Source organism: Oryctolagus cuniculus, chromosome 1 (assembly GCF_051225735.1).
Source record: "Oryctolagus cuniculus isolate XC-2025 breed Fujian yellow rabbit chromosome 1, ASM5122573v1, whole genome shotgun sequence".
Classification (NCBI taxonomy): Eukaryota; Metazoa; Chordata; class Mammalia; order Lagomorpha; family Leporidae; genus Oryctolagus; species Oryctolagus cuniculus.
Window position 1 is genome coordinate 39,087,823 of NC_142867.1, and position 12,836 is coordinate 39,100,658.

Sequence of the window (12,836 nt, forward strand, 5' to 3'; positions counted from 1 at the left end):
GCGCATGATTTGCAATCCAGAAATGTTACACTTAGGTTTTTGTTTTCAATGGGATCAGGTGATAGTGGTGGGTGAAGCACATTTTTGAAAAGATGAATTAGAACAGGATATATATATATAAAAAAAGAACAGGATATAATAGAACTAAACAGAGGAGAAAAGAAATGGAGTATGTTAGAAGGCATTGCTAATAGTAAGCTTATGCTTTGTTTTGTTAATGTTTTGGTTGCTAATAGTAAGGTTTTGCTCTTGCCAGCATGCATCCTCGTGAGAATGACATCATCTTTAACCCTGCTTGGGAACCTGCATGGCAATCTCTGACGTACTGCCATGATGCCCACAGAAGAAGGGTGATCTGGAAGTCCAACTATTTCCTTAAGATCATCCAGCTTTCAGATGGTTATACACAATGCTTCACTGTGGGCTCCAGGCATGTCCCTCCAAAGGAAGGCTGTGGTGCTGATGGGCAAGAACACCATGATGCATAAGGTCGTACAAGGGCATCAGGAAAGCAACCCAGGCTTCATATCCGGGGGATTGCCAGCTTTGTGTCCACCAAGGAGGACCTCACTGAGATCAGAAACATGCTGGCTAATAACACCATCTTCCACTCAGGCTGGTATTATTATGCCCTGTGAGGTCACTGTGCTGGTCCAGGATACTAGTTTGAGATCCCAGATCTCCTTCTTCCAGGTTTTAGGCATCATCACTAGCATTTTCAGGGGCACCATTGAAATCGCGAGGAAAGCCAGAGACAAAGTAGGAGCCAGCAAAGCCATACTGCTGAATGTGCAGCACACATCCAGCAGGTGTAGCAGCAGTATCCAGAACCCCAGAGTGCTTGGCATTGCAGAGGAAACTGGATTCTCAACTACTGGAAGGTGTCTGCAACACTGCCAGTGTTTTTCTGCAGACTGGTCACCTGACTGTTGCACCAGTGTTCCACTCAATCAGCAATGGGTACAAGTGAGTCCTGGCTTTGTCTATGGAGATTGAGTACACCTTTCTATTTGCTGTAAAGGTCGAGGTCTCTTGGTTGATCCATGTGCATTTGTGGATCCTGTCCCTTGGCTGCTCCCACCACTGCTGCTCCAGGGTTGAGGTGGAGGAAGAGTTGGAGGAATCAGAGAGCATACGAGATTTTGTCTCTTGGACTAACCACCAAAAATAAATGAACTCAATCAGCTTTATTTGTGAAACAAGGAAATGAAGCCCTACTCTTTTCAAAATAAATAAAAAAGATTTTTCGTTGTTCTGCTAATTTTTGAGGTTGTATTGCAAAATGCTGTTTTCATCATGAGGTTTTTTTTTTTTGTTTTTTTTTTTTTTTTTTTTTTTTTTTTTTTTGACAGAGTGGACAGTGAGAGAGAGAGAGACAGAGAGAGAGAGAGAGACAGAGAGAAAGGTCTTCCTTTGCCGTTGGTTCACCCTCCAATGGCGCCGCGGCCAGCGCACTGCGGCCGGTGCACTGCGCTGATCTGAAGGCAGGAGCCAGGTACTTAATCCTGGTCTCCCCTGGGGTGCAGGGCCCAAGGACTTGAGCCATCTTCCACTGCACTCCCGGGCCATAGCAGAGAGCTGGCCTGGAAGAGGGGCAACCGGGACAGAATCCGGCGCCCCGACCTGGACTAGAACCTGGGGTGTCGGCGCCACTAGGCGGAGGATTAGCCTGTTGAGCCGCGGCGCCAGCCTCATGAGTTGTATTCAAAAACTTTTCGAAGTCACCTTCATAGAGAAATTCTTATTTGCACAGGGACACAATTATAGGAGCGTGCACAATAGTGTTAGTTTTAATAACGAAAAAGTGAAAACAGCTCCAATATCCAGCAACAGTAACATGATAAAAAAAATGGTAGATTAGTCATGAAATGGAAGTTATTCAAGTATTAGATCTAAAAGAATCTGGTGCCAGGGTGTTTGGCACAGTGGCTAAGATGCCACTTGGGATGCCTGCATCCCTTAGGATAGTGCGTAGTTGAACCCTAACTACTCTACTTCTGATCCTAGAACCCTGGGAGGCAGTGGTGATGGCTCAAATACCTGCGTTCCCGCCAACCATGTGGAGATCTGAACTGGGCTCCTAGCTCCAGGATTTAGCTTGGACCAGCCCTAGCTGTTGCAGGCATTTGGGGTGTGAATGAATCGATGGAAGATCCCTCTGTGTCTCTTTCTGCCTCTGTGACTGTCAAATAAAAACAAAAATAAGTAAATAAAAATGTTTAAAAGTATCAGATAGGATATATTAGAAATAAACAACAGTATTCAGAAAAAAAATCTAAAGCATTGTCAACATTTAACCCTTGAGTGAGAGACACAATGCAGAGGAATGCAAAGCTTGATTAAAGTCCCAGTAGTGCTCTATAAGCTTGGGTGATGGGCATACATGTGCTAATATTTTTATTATTTAATTTCAACAGATATTTTATATATTTTACCTTGTGTGATATACTTCACAGTTTGAAATAATTAAGATAAATACAAGCGAGAGAGAAGTTAGCTAATGGAATAAGAATTTTTTTTAAAGCTGTGGATTTTCTTTTCCTTTGTAAAAAAATTATTTGAGGGGCCATTCTTGTGACTTAGCATGTAAAGCCACTGCCTGCAGTGCTGGTCTACCATATGGATGCTAGTTCTAGTTCCAGCTGCTCCACTTCTGATCCAGGTCCCTGCTAATGCACCTGGAAAAGCAGTTAGAAGATGGCCCAGGTGCTTGGGCCCCCACACCCATGTAGGAGACCCGGAAAAATCTCCTGGCTTCTGGCTCGGATCAACCCAGCTCCAGCTGTTGCAGCCATCTGGGGAGTGAACCAACGGATGGAAGACTTCTCTCTCTGCCTCTGTAATGCTGCCTTTCAAAGAAATAAGTAAAATCTTTTTAAAAAATTATTTGTAAGGCAATGTTACAGAGAGAGACAGAGTCAGAGAAAATAGGTCTCCTTTCTTAGTATTTCTCAAAGCTTGGGGTGTGGATACAGTATTAAAGAACATTAGGAGGCCAGTGCTGTGGCACAGTGGATTAATGTCCTGGCCTGAGGCACCAGCATCCCATGTAGGTGCCAGTTCGAGACCTGGCTGCTCCACTTCCTGTCCAGCTCTCTGCTAGGGCCCGGGAAAGCAGTGGAGGATGGTCCAAGCCCTTGGGCCCCTGTGCCCACATGGGAGACCGGGAGGAAGCTCCTGGCTCCTGGCTTTGGATCAGTACAGCTCTGGCTGTTATAGCCATCTGGGGAGTGAAACATCGGATAGAGGACCTCTCTCTCACTCTCTCTGCCTCTCCTCTCTCTGTGTAACTCTGACTTTCAAATAAATAAATAAATCTTTAAAAAAAAAAAAAGAACATTGGATCATGTACTGAGAAAATTGTCCCCATTTCATTTCTGAGAGATCTTCCTTCTGCTGATTCACTCCCCAAATGGCTGCAAAATCCAGAGCTGAGCCAGGCCAAATCCAGGAGCCAGGAGCTTCTTCCATGTCTCCTAGGAGGGTGTAGGGACCCAAAGACTTGGGCCATCTTCTACTGCTCTCCCAGGGATGCTGGCCTGGCAGGCTATGGCTTAACTCATTGCGCCACACACCAGTCCCTGAAATAAGATTTTTGAGTCAATGCATTGGAATGGACTTCGGAATGCAAGTGAATGACCATTTCTTCTTTTTTGTCTTTTCTCTCACAAACATGCACATTTCTTGACCAGAAAGGACAACTCCTTCTCTGAAGGCAAAAAAGGAAAATGCAAGGATTGGAAGGGACGAAGATATGTTCTCAGGTTTTTGTATGCAGGGAGCAAGTGTTAGAAGCAAGTGGAAGGAATGCAAGTTTGATAGTTCCTCTGTTCAAAAAGGGGAAATGGTCTGCTGCGAATGAAAGGGCATGTTTAGGAAAGAGGCATGTATGAGGTGTGTATCAAAGGCGTAGAGAGTAGTGTTCCATGAGGGTGCATTGGCACTGTGGCCAAGATGCTGCTTTGGGGGCTGGTGTTATGTCATAGGGGGTTAAGCCATTGCCTAATAACACTGGCATCCCATATGAGCACCGGTTTGAGTCTCTGCTGCTTCTCTTCCAATTCAGCTCCCTGCTATTGTGCCTGGGAAAGCAGCAGAAGATGGGCCAAGTAGGTTGGGTCCCTGCCACCCACATGGGAGACCTGGATGGAGTCTCAAGATCCTGGCTTTAGCCTGTCCCAACCCCAGGTATTGCAGACATTTGGGACTGGAACCAGCAGATGGAAGAGATTTCTGTCTGTCTCTTTCTCTCCCCCCACCCCCCAAGTCTACCTTTTCAATAAATACATCTTTAAAGAAAAGGAAAAAAAAAAGATGCTGCTTGGGATGCCGCATCCCATTCTACAGTGCCGGCTCTGCACCCAATTGCAACTTCTTGCTAACACACACTCTAGGATGTAGCCAGTGATGGCTCAAGTACTTGGGTATATGCCATTCACATCCCAGACCCCTGGCTTCATCCTGGCCCAGCCCCAGGTGTTTGGGGACATTTGGGAAGTAACCAGTGATGAAATATCTCTGTCCTCTGTCTCTCTGCTTTTCAAAAAAGAAAAAACAAAAAAACAAAATGAGTACTTCACAAAGTGGAGCCAGCATAGCAACAACATTTGGAGGTGATTGTTGTGGCTACGTAGGCAAAATTGTTTTTTAAATTTTAATAGTTATGAGATTTTTTTAAAAAATTAGTTATTTATTTGAAAGGCAGAATTAGAGAGAGAGGGAAAGACACACACACACACACACATACACACACAGGGGGGAGAGAGAGAGAGAGAGAGAGAGAGAGAGAGAGAGAGAAAGCTTCCATTTGCTGGTTCACTCCCCAAATGGCTGCAACTGCTGGAGCTGGGCTGATCCGAAGCCAGGAGCTTCTCCCGGGTCTCCCATGTGGGTGCAGGGGCCCAAGCACTTGGTCCATCTTCTGCTGCTTTCTCATGCACATTAGCAGGGAGCTGGGTCAGAAGTGGAGCAGCCAGGACTGGAACTGATGACTGTCTGGGATGCCAACATTGCAGGTGATGGCTTTATCCTCTATGTCACAGCACCAGCCCCATAAGTTTGTTTTAAAGAGTTTTTTAGTTTGAAAGGAAGAATGACAGAGAGAGAGAGAGAGAGAGAGAGAGAGAGAGAGAGAGAGAATGAGAATGAATCAGGGTCTTCCATCCGTCTTGTTCACTCCCCCAATGGCCCCAACAGCAACGTCTGGGCCAGGCCAATGCCCTGAGCCAATGAATTCCATTTTCATCTCCCATGTGAGTGGCAGGAACCAAAGCACTTGGACCATCTCCTGCTGCTTTTCCATCCGCATTAGCAAGAAGCTGGATCAGAATCAGAGCACCTGCGACTTGAAGTGGCACCCCAATACGAGATGTTGGTGTCATCACTGGTAACTTAATCCACTGCACTCCAGTGCCAGCCCCAGTTATGAGTTTATTTTAATGCAATGGATTTTTAAAATGTTTAATAATTTTCTGATTAATGTGTCCTGGGAAACATAGTATATCAAATCTAATATTTCATGGATATTACTTACAAAGCAAAAAGTAATGCTCAAAAATTGAAATACTTTTAAAAAAGACTATTTAATAAACATTAGCGGCCAGCGCCACGGCTCACTAGGCTAATCCTCCGCCCGCGGCAATGGCACCCCGGATTCTAGTCCCGGTTGGGGCACTGGATTCTGTCCTGGTTGCTCCTCTTCTAATCCAGCTCTCTGCTGTGGCCCGGGAAGGCAGTGGAGGATGGTCCAGGTCCTTGGGCCCTGCACCCGCATGGGAGACCAGGAGGAAGCACCTGGTTCCTGGCTTCAGATCGGTGCAGTGCGTCAGCTGCAACGCGCCAGCCGTAGCGGCCACTTAGGGGGTGAACCAATGGAAAAAGGAAGACCTTTCTCCCTCTCTCTCTCTCTCACTGTCTAACTCTGCCTGTCAAAAAAAAAATAGCTCAGAAGGTACTTCTTTATATAAGGTTTATTTATTTATTTGAAAGCCCGAGTTATAGAAAGAGAGGAGGAGACACACACACACACACACACACACACACACAGAGAGAGAGAGAGAGAGAGAGATCTTCCATCTGCTGGTTCACTCCCCAGATGGCCATAATGGCCAGGGTTGGGCCAGGCTGAAGCTGGCAGCCAGGAGTTTCAACCAGGTCTCCCACATGGATAGCAATGGCTGAGAAACTTAGGCCTGTTCTGCTGCTTTTCCAAGCCATTAATAGAGAGCTGGAGCTCAAGTGGAACAGCCAGGACAGGAACCAGTGCCCTTATGGAATACTGCCATGGCAGGTGGGGGCTTTACCTGCTATACCACAATGCTGGCCCCTCAGGTGCTACTTTGATATGGCAAAAATTTTGAAGGTGATGCTCAACCACATAGAGTTGGGGAAACTGTGGTTTTAATAGATATCTGAAAAGACCATTGGAAAAAGTGCAGCACTGTGGGTAAAAAACTTGAGTGATGCTGAGAGCCCAGCTATGCCTGATAGCACAGGTGTAGTAGCTCAGGCCTCCATTCTTTACCAAGAAGCCACTATGCTTTCATGGGGGATGTTTCCAGTATTTGCTGGAAAAATCAGATTTGTCAGAATAAAGATAAAAGTTGGTTTTGCCAGAATTAAGATAAGCAAAATAAACCAGAGAATTAGAGGTATAGTGGTTCTCTTTTGAACTCAGAACCCCCCACCCCTTTTATTGGACTTACTGCAATAGGAAGAGGATGGGGCAAAAAATGTATATTCATGTGTAATTAAAGTACAGTCAGAAAGGTATGAACTGCTGTTATGGTTGGAAAATAATTAGGATATTTCCCCCATGTGTAAAATTCTTGATCCCCATTCTTATGTTAGTGGGTCAAGAATGGAAGTTAATCGAATAATAGTGTCTAAAGCTGAGGTCCCAGAAAGTGATTAGTTGGAAAGTGATTGGACTGGATTAGGTTGTTGGAGTAGAGCCCATATGATCACATCATTGTGTGTGCTCCCTGTGCCTGTCTGCCTCCTGGCTTACCTATGATCCTTTTTCTGTTTGGTTTCAGCCATCCAACATCAGATGCCAGACTAAGACATCGGATGCCAATCGTGGGCATCCAAAACGATGACTCTATATGAACTTACTTCCTTCCTAACTAGCTTCTCTCAGGTATTTTAATTCAAGTAATGAAAATCTGACTAATGCAACTGTGCTATGGAAACAGGCGGGGATTGCCAACTCAGGGAGCTGGAGAAGGCTTTTTTAAGGTGACGTCTCGCTAGGTGGGCAGGGATGTAAGAAGCCAAGGGAAGTTGTATGATAAAAGCTCAAAGCCATGGGCTGGGCATTGTGGTGAAGCAGGTTAAGCCACCACCCGGGAAGTCTGCAACCCATATCCGAATACCTGGGATGGAGTCTTGGATCTGCTGTTTCCCATCCAGTATTCTTGCTAATGTGCCTGGGAGGCAGCCGGTGGGTTTCTGCCAACCATGTGGGAAACCAGGTGGAGTTTCTGGGAGCATTTGGGGAGTGAGCCACTGAGTAGAAGATTGATGTCTCTTCTCTCTCTGTCACTCTTTCTTAAAATACATACATACATACATAAATCCTTTTTAAAAAGAAAAGCGCAGAGCCATAGAAATGAATGATGACTGGAAGGTGTGTAAAACGATCAAAAAGACCGTCCTAACTCAGATGCACCATTAACAGGCTGCCTTGAAGCTGAAATATTCTTCTAGTCATTAGTCTCACCTTTTTTACTCAAAATTTAAAATATCCCTCAATGTGCTATCTCCTCTGGGAGGTTAAAGCAGGAAGCTGATATCATTGCCTAGGGGTTTGTCACATAATCTAGACTGCAGCAGTGGGTAGCAGGACAGAGAAGAGAATTTTTCATAAGGGCAGCCCAGCATCCAGAACCTGAGGTCGCAGGTGTGAACGGTTCCAGGGAATGTCCCAGGTCACCAGAAGCCGTGTGTTACCTGGGACAGGGAGTACAGAGAGGATAAGCAGTTTCCCAAAGGTGCTGACTCATTGTGGACCATTCACATATGCCTTCATTAAATATGTGTTGAATATGCCCTGCTGACAGGAGCCAAATGTATTTGCTATCAGGAATACAGCTGAACAGTATGGACATGGTCTCTACCTTCTCAGAACTCATGTGCAAGAGAATCATGTGACTTAGTAAATCACAGCTGTTCATTCAGACTTTTCCAAAGCCATGGAAAATGCCAGAATGAAGGAAGCTAAGAATTTAGAGGCAGGGCTGGTTCTTGTTCACTGAAACAAAGTGCTTCCTATATTCACTGATGTATCTTTAGGCTTCTCATAGAGCCAGCCAGTGAGACTGTGGTAGGCTGTTACATCTGAAAGAATGCTTCCAAATTGCTACTTTCCTAGAAACATCTCAATTTGCCACTAATCCTAGGCATGCCTGTGGGAATGCTAGAATGCCTTGATGACAATATCCCCTGGAGTTTTCTTAAATGTTAGCAAATATATACTAATTTGTTCGATCCTTTTAACTACTCTGAACAATGGGTTAGAAAGATACTGGACAGACATGGAAAACATAATTACCAAGGTAAAAGGTAAAGAACTTAAAAGTTTACCTCCCTTGGGCTCTTGATTTCTCAAGATGAGATCTGTTACATGTTAATTGTTTGGGTGCTTGGAGTCCTGCACACTCAGTAGATACTGAGTGATCCTTGAAATTTCTAATTTTATGTGAAATTATTTATAAATATGGGTCCATAATTCTCATCTGATTCTTAATGGAACATCTTGAAAGCCAAGAATCACTTCTATATATCGTTTGGAAGTGTTTCCATGAAGCTGAAAAGGATACAGTATCTATGAGAATATTCATGGATGACTTTATACAATCATCATGGAAGAAAAGGTGGTACAGCAGAGCACACAAGCCTAGGAGCCAGAAGACCTGGCCTCTGGCTCTACTTTCCTTATTAATCACTCCATGTGACTTTGTACAAGTCTCAGCCCTTGTTCAGCTTCAGTTTGCTTATCTTTCAAATGGAGGAAGTACCAAAACCTCAGGGGTTTGTGACCATGCTCTAGAAACCTCAAGGTGTTATCCAAAAGCAAGAGGCGTTTTCTATCAAAAGCTTGTAGCTGGTGTATGTTCTTGGTCACTAGAGGGAGCTTTAGGATTCAGGGGAAAGATAAGCCAAGGATGTCTATTGTTGAAAGCTTGGGGCCTCTATGAGAAATTACTTCTTTAAAAAATTTTTGCATTATATAAATAATAAATTTAGATGGTTTTTATTCAGATAAAAGTCTATAAAAACCAGTAGGACCACAGATCTTTGTGACACAGATTTTTTCCACCAATTAACTCATAGAATTCTATCTTCCACTACCATGATTTTAGTTTGAGGAAAGTCCTAAGATTTGTGTAGAATCATTTAGAAAGCAAAGGGGAGGGGCCGGCGTTGTGGCATAGCAGGTAAAGCCATTGCCTGTGACACTGGCGTCCCATATGGAAGCTGACTTGAGTCCCAGCTGCTCCACTTGCAATCCAGCTCCCTACTAGTGGCCTGGAAAAAACAAGGGAAGATGGCTCAAGTGCTTGGGCCCCTACCACCCATGTGGGAGACCTAGATGAATTTCCTGGCTTCAGCCTGGCTCAGTCTCAACTGTTGCAGCCACTTGGGTGTGAACCAGTGGATGGAAGATCTCTCTCTCTCTCTCTCTCTCTCACTGTCTCTCCCTCTCTGAAACTCTTTCAAATAAATAAATAAATATTTAAAAGAAATAAAATAATAAAAAATGCAAAGAGGGAAAAAGGTAGAAAACACAGTTTTCCAAAAGGCCATATAAGAAAAATACTTTCCTATTATCAAAAACAATTCACTGTGAGTGGATATTTGGCCTAGTGGTTAAGATACCAGTGCATTTCATACTGGGGTGTGCCTGGGTTTGATACCCAGTTCTGGCTCCTGATTCCAGCTTTCTGCTAATGTAGACCCTGTGAGGCAGCAGGTGATGGCCCAAGTAATTGAGTTTCTGCCACACACATAGGATGCGTGGACTGAGTTCCCAATTTCCAATACGGCCCCCAGTCGGGCATTTGGGGAATGAGTGGGCTAGCAGATGGGAGCTCTCTGTCTGTGTGTGTGTGTGTTTGTGTGTGTGTGTTTCTAAAAATAAATAAGCAAGCTAAAATAATTCATTAGAAATTCTGTGCCTCCTGACATTGTTGTTTGATGATTTTTGTACCCAGGCAAGATGAGGAAGTTCCTTGTCTCTGGCTTTGGGTTTCCTAATAGTACCCTCTGAAGTTCTTAACTGGTGCTTTTCTCATGCTAGGACCAGAGTTAGAGAATTCTCACTTAAAACAGTTCGCTTGTTACAGTAAAGGACTCCAGAATGTTCTGAAGGAGAAGGTATGCTGCAGTGATATCTTCTCTGTGTGATTTGGGGAATCAGAGTATTGTGCTTAAGAACAATATCTATTCGCTTTGAGGGCCTTTATTTCTCTCTATGATTCTGAGCAATACTCCAGCCCACCTACTCCATCCACATATTCCTGTGATCTGATGGACTTTCTTCATGGAGTGTGTGGAACATTTAGATGACCAGACTCAGACTTTAGATCGTGAAAAGCAAAGTTTGCAGGAACACAAGGATCTTAGGTTTAGCTGATTTTCTACCCAAATTTATTTAGGGAAAGTAGAGTCTTGATATTTCCTTTTCTTATAGTCCTTCAGGCTGTGTTTCAATTCTGAAGAAAACAATCATCTTCAGAACACTAAATATCATTTTTCATATATATTTTCAGGAAGCAAAGTAAAGACGTAATTGCTAATACCCATTTCTTCTTGCATTTTCTATTGCTATAACAGAACACCCAGGACTGAGTAATTTATAAAGCAAGAGATTTAGTTTGGCTCACAGATATCCAAGAGTGTGGTGCTAGAATCTGATTGGCTTCTGCTGAGGGCTGCATGGCAGAGAGTGGAAGGGCAAGTGGGTGCATGTGAAAGAGAGATCACATGATGAGAGAGGAGGCAAGAGAAAGCTCAGGAAGCCCAACTCACTGTACAACCTGCTCTGCAGTAACACGCATCCAGTCCCAAGAGCAAGAAGTCACTTCTCCCTGGAGACAGCATTATGCTATTCGTGAGGAATCTGCCTCCTGAAATACCTCCCACTAGTGCTCATCTCCCAACACTGTTGCATTGATGAATTTAACCTCAGCATGAGGTTAAAAAGTGGGGACAAACCATAGCACCATTAGCAAAAGTGACCAATGAAATTGTCAGGCACTGATTCGCCAATTTTTTAAAAAAATTGAACGATATACCCTCATAAATCCTGCTTTCGCCCAACTTAACTCTTTAAAAACAGACAAGTCTATATGTTTTTTAAAAAGATTTATTTATTTACTTATTTGGGGGTGGCAGAGGGAGGGAAAGAGAAATCTTGTATCTTCTGGTTCACTCCCCAAATGACCACAAAAGCTGTTACTGGGCAAGGCTGATGCCAGGACCTAAAAATTCTGGATCTTCCATGTGAGTGGCAGTAGCTAAAGTACTTGAGCCATCCCAGGAGCATTGGCAGGGAGCCGGATCAGAGGCTGAGCCGTCAGGACTCCATCTGGCACCCTGATATGTGATGCGGGCTTCCCAAGCAGAGGTTTAACCTGCTGTGCCAGGCCCTCCCCAAATCAGTGTATTATTTAAAGAAATGCTGACTACCTCTCTGGAAAAGCTGTCATTAAGTCCATGTTGTTTCCTGCAACCAACGACTTTCTGGTGCTGAGGAGGTAAGAATATTCTTTTTTTTTTTTTGACAGAGTAGACAGTGAGAGAGAGAGAGAGAAAGGTCTTCTTTTACCGTTGGTTCACCCCCCAATAGCCACTGCGGCCAGCGTGCTGCGGCCGGCGCACCGCACTGATCCGAAGGCAGGAGCCAGGTGCTTCCTCCTGGTCTCCCGTGGGGTGCAGGGCCCAAGCACTTGGGCCATCCTCCACTGCACTCCCTGGCCACAGCAGAGAGCTGGCCTGGAAGAGGAGCAACTGGGACAGAATCTGGCGCCCCAACCGGGACCAAAATCCGGTGTGCTGGCGCCGCAGGCGGAGGATTAGCTTATTGAGCCGCGGCACCTGCCAAGGTAAGAGTATTCTAAGACATAATTTATTTTTGTTTTGTATTTTCTTCACCCATTGACGTGGAAAAGGCTCCCTTCCACTACCATGTCAAGCCTGAGCTCTCGTTGCAGCTCTTGGTGTCTGCAGTCATTCTGGCAGGAAGGCTTTCTCTGCTGCCAGAGAGGCAGGAGATGGCAGGTTACGAAGAATGAAGCCCTGCTAGGTGTGTTCATTGCCGTTGATGAGAAACAGCTGCCCTTCCTTGTTGGGCCAGTTGTTTAAGGCGTTCCACTCCTCTCCCCTGAAGTCTAATAAGTAACCAAGACAAATCAGCTGATTTGGGTCACACCAAGCTGGAATCTGCCAGCCCATTTTAAGAGTGACTTAAATTTATGGTGTCAGCATTGGGAAATTTTCTAGAACAATGCAAACAGCTAGATCCATGGTTCCATGAATGATCACAAGCTGAGTAATTTTCTCCTCTCTGTTCTCAGGGGCTGCTGTTTCTTCTTAAAGCTTTCAGGTGGGAAAACTCAGAAGGTTGGCAACAGAATCACTATTACCTACTTTAGGATAATGCAAATTTTAATGTACACAGCAATCACTGGGAATCTTGTTAAAAATGCAGATTTTTATTCAGTAGTTCTGGGTGTGAGGTTGAAGGTGGAGGAACTGAAATTCTGCATTGGAAAGGCTCTCCCAGATGATGCCAGTGTGACTGGTCTTTGGACCACACTGAGCAGCAAGCC

General features: G+C 44.6%; 1 pseudogene; it reads left to right on the forward strand.

Annotated features, from left to right (window-relative positions):
• The first annotated feature begins 257 nt into the window (after nucleotides 1-257).
• Nucleotides 258-1,175, forward strand: LOC127484439 (large ribosomal subunit protein uL10 pseudogene; annotated as a pseudogene).
• Nucleotides 1,176-12,836: the final 11,661 nt, after the last annotated feature.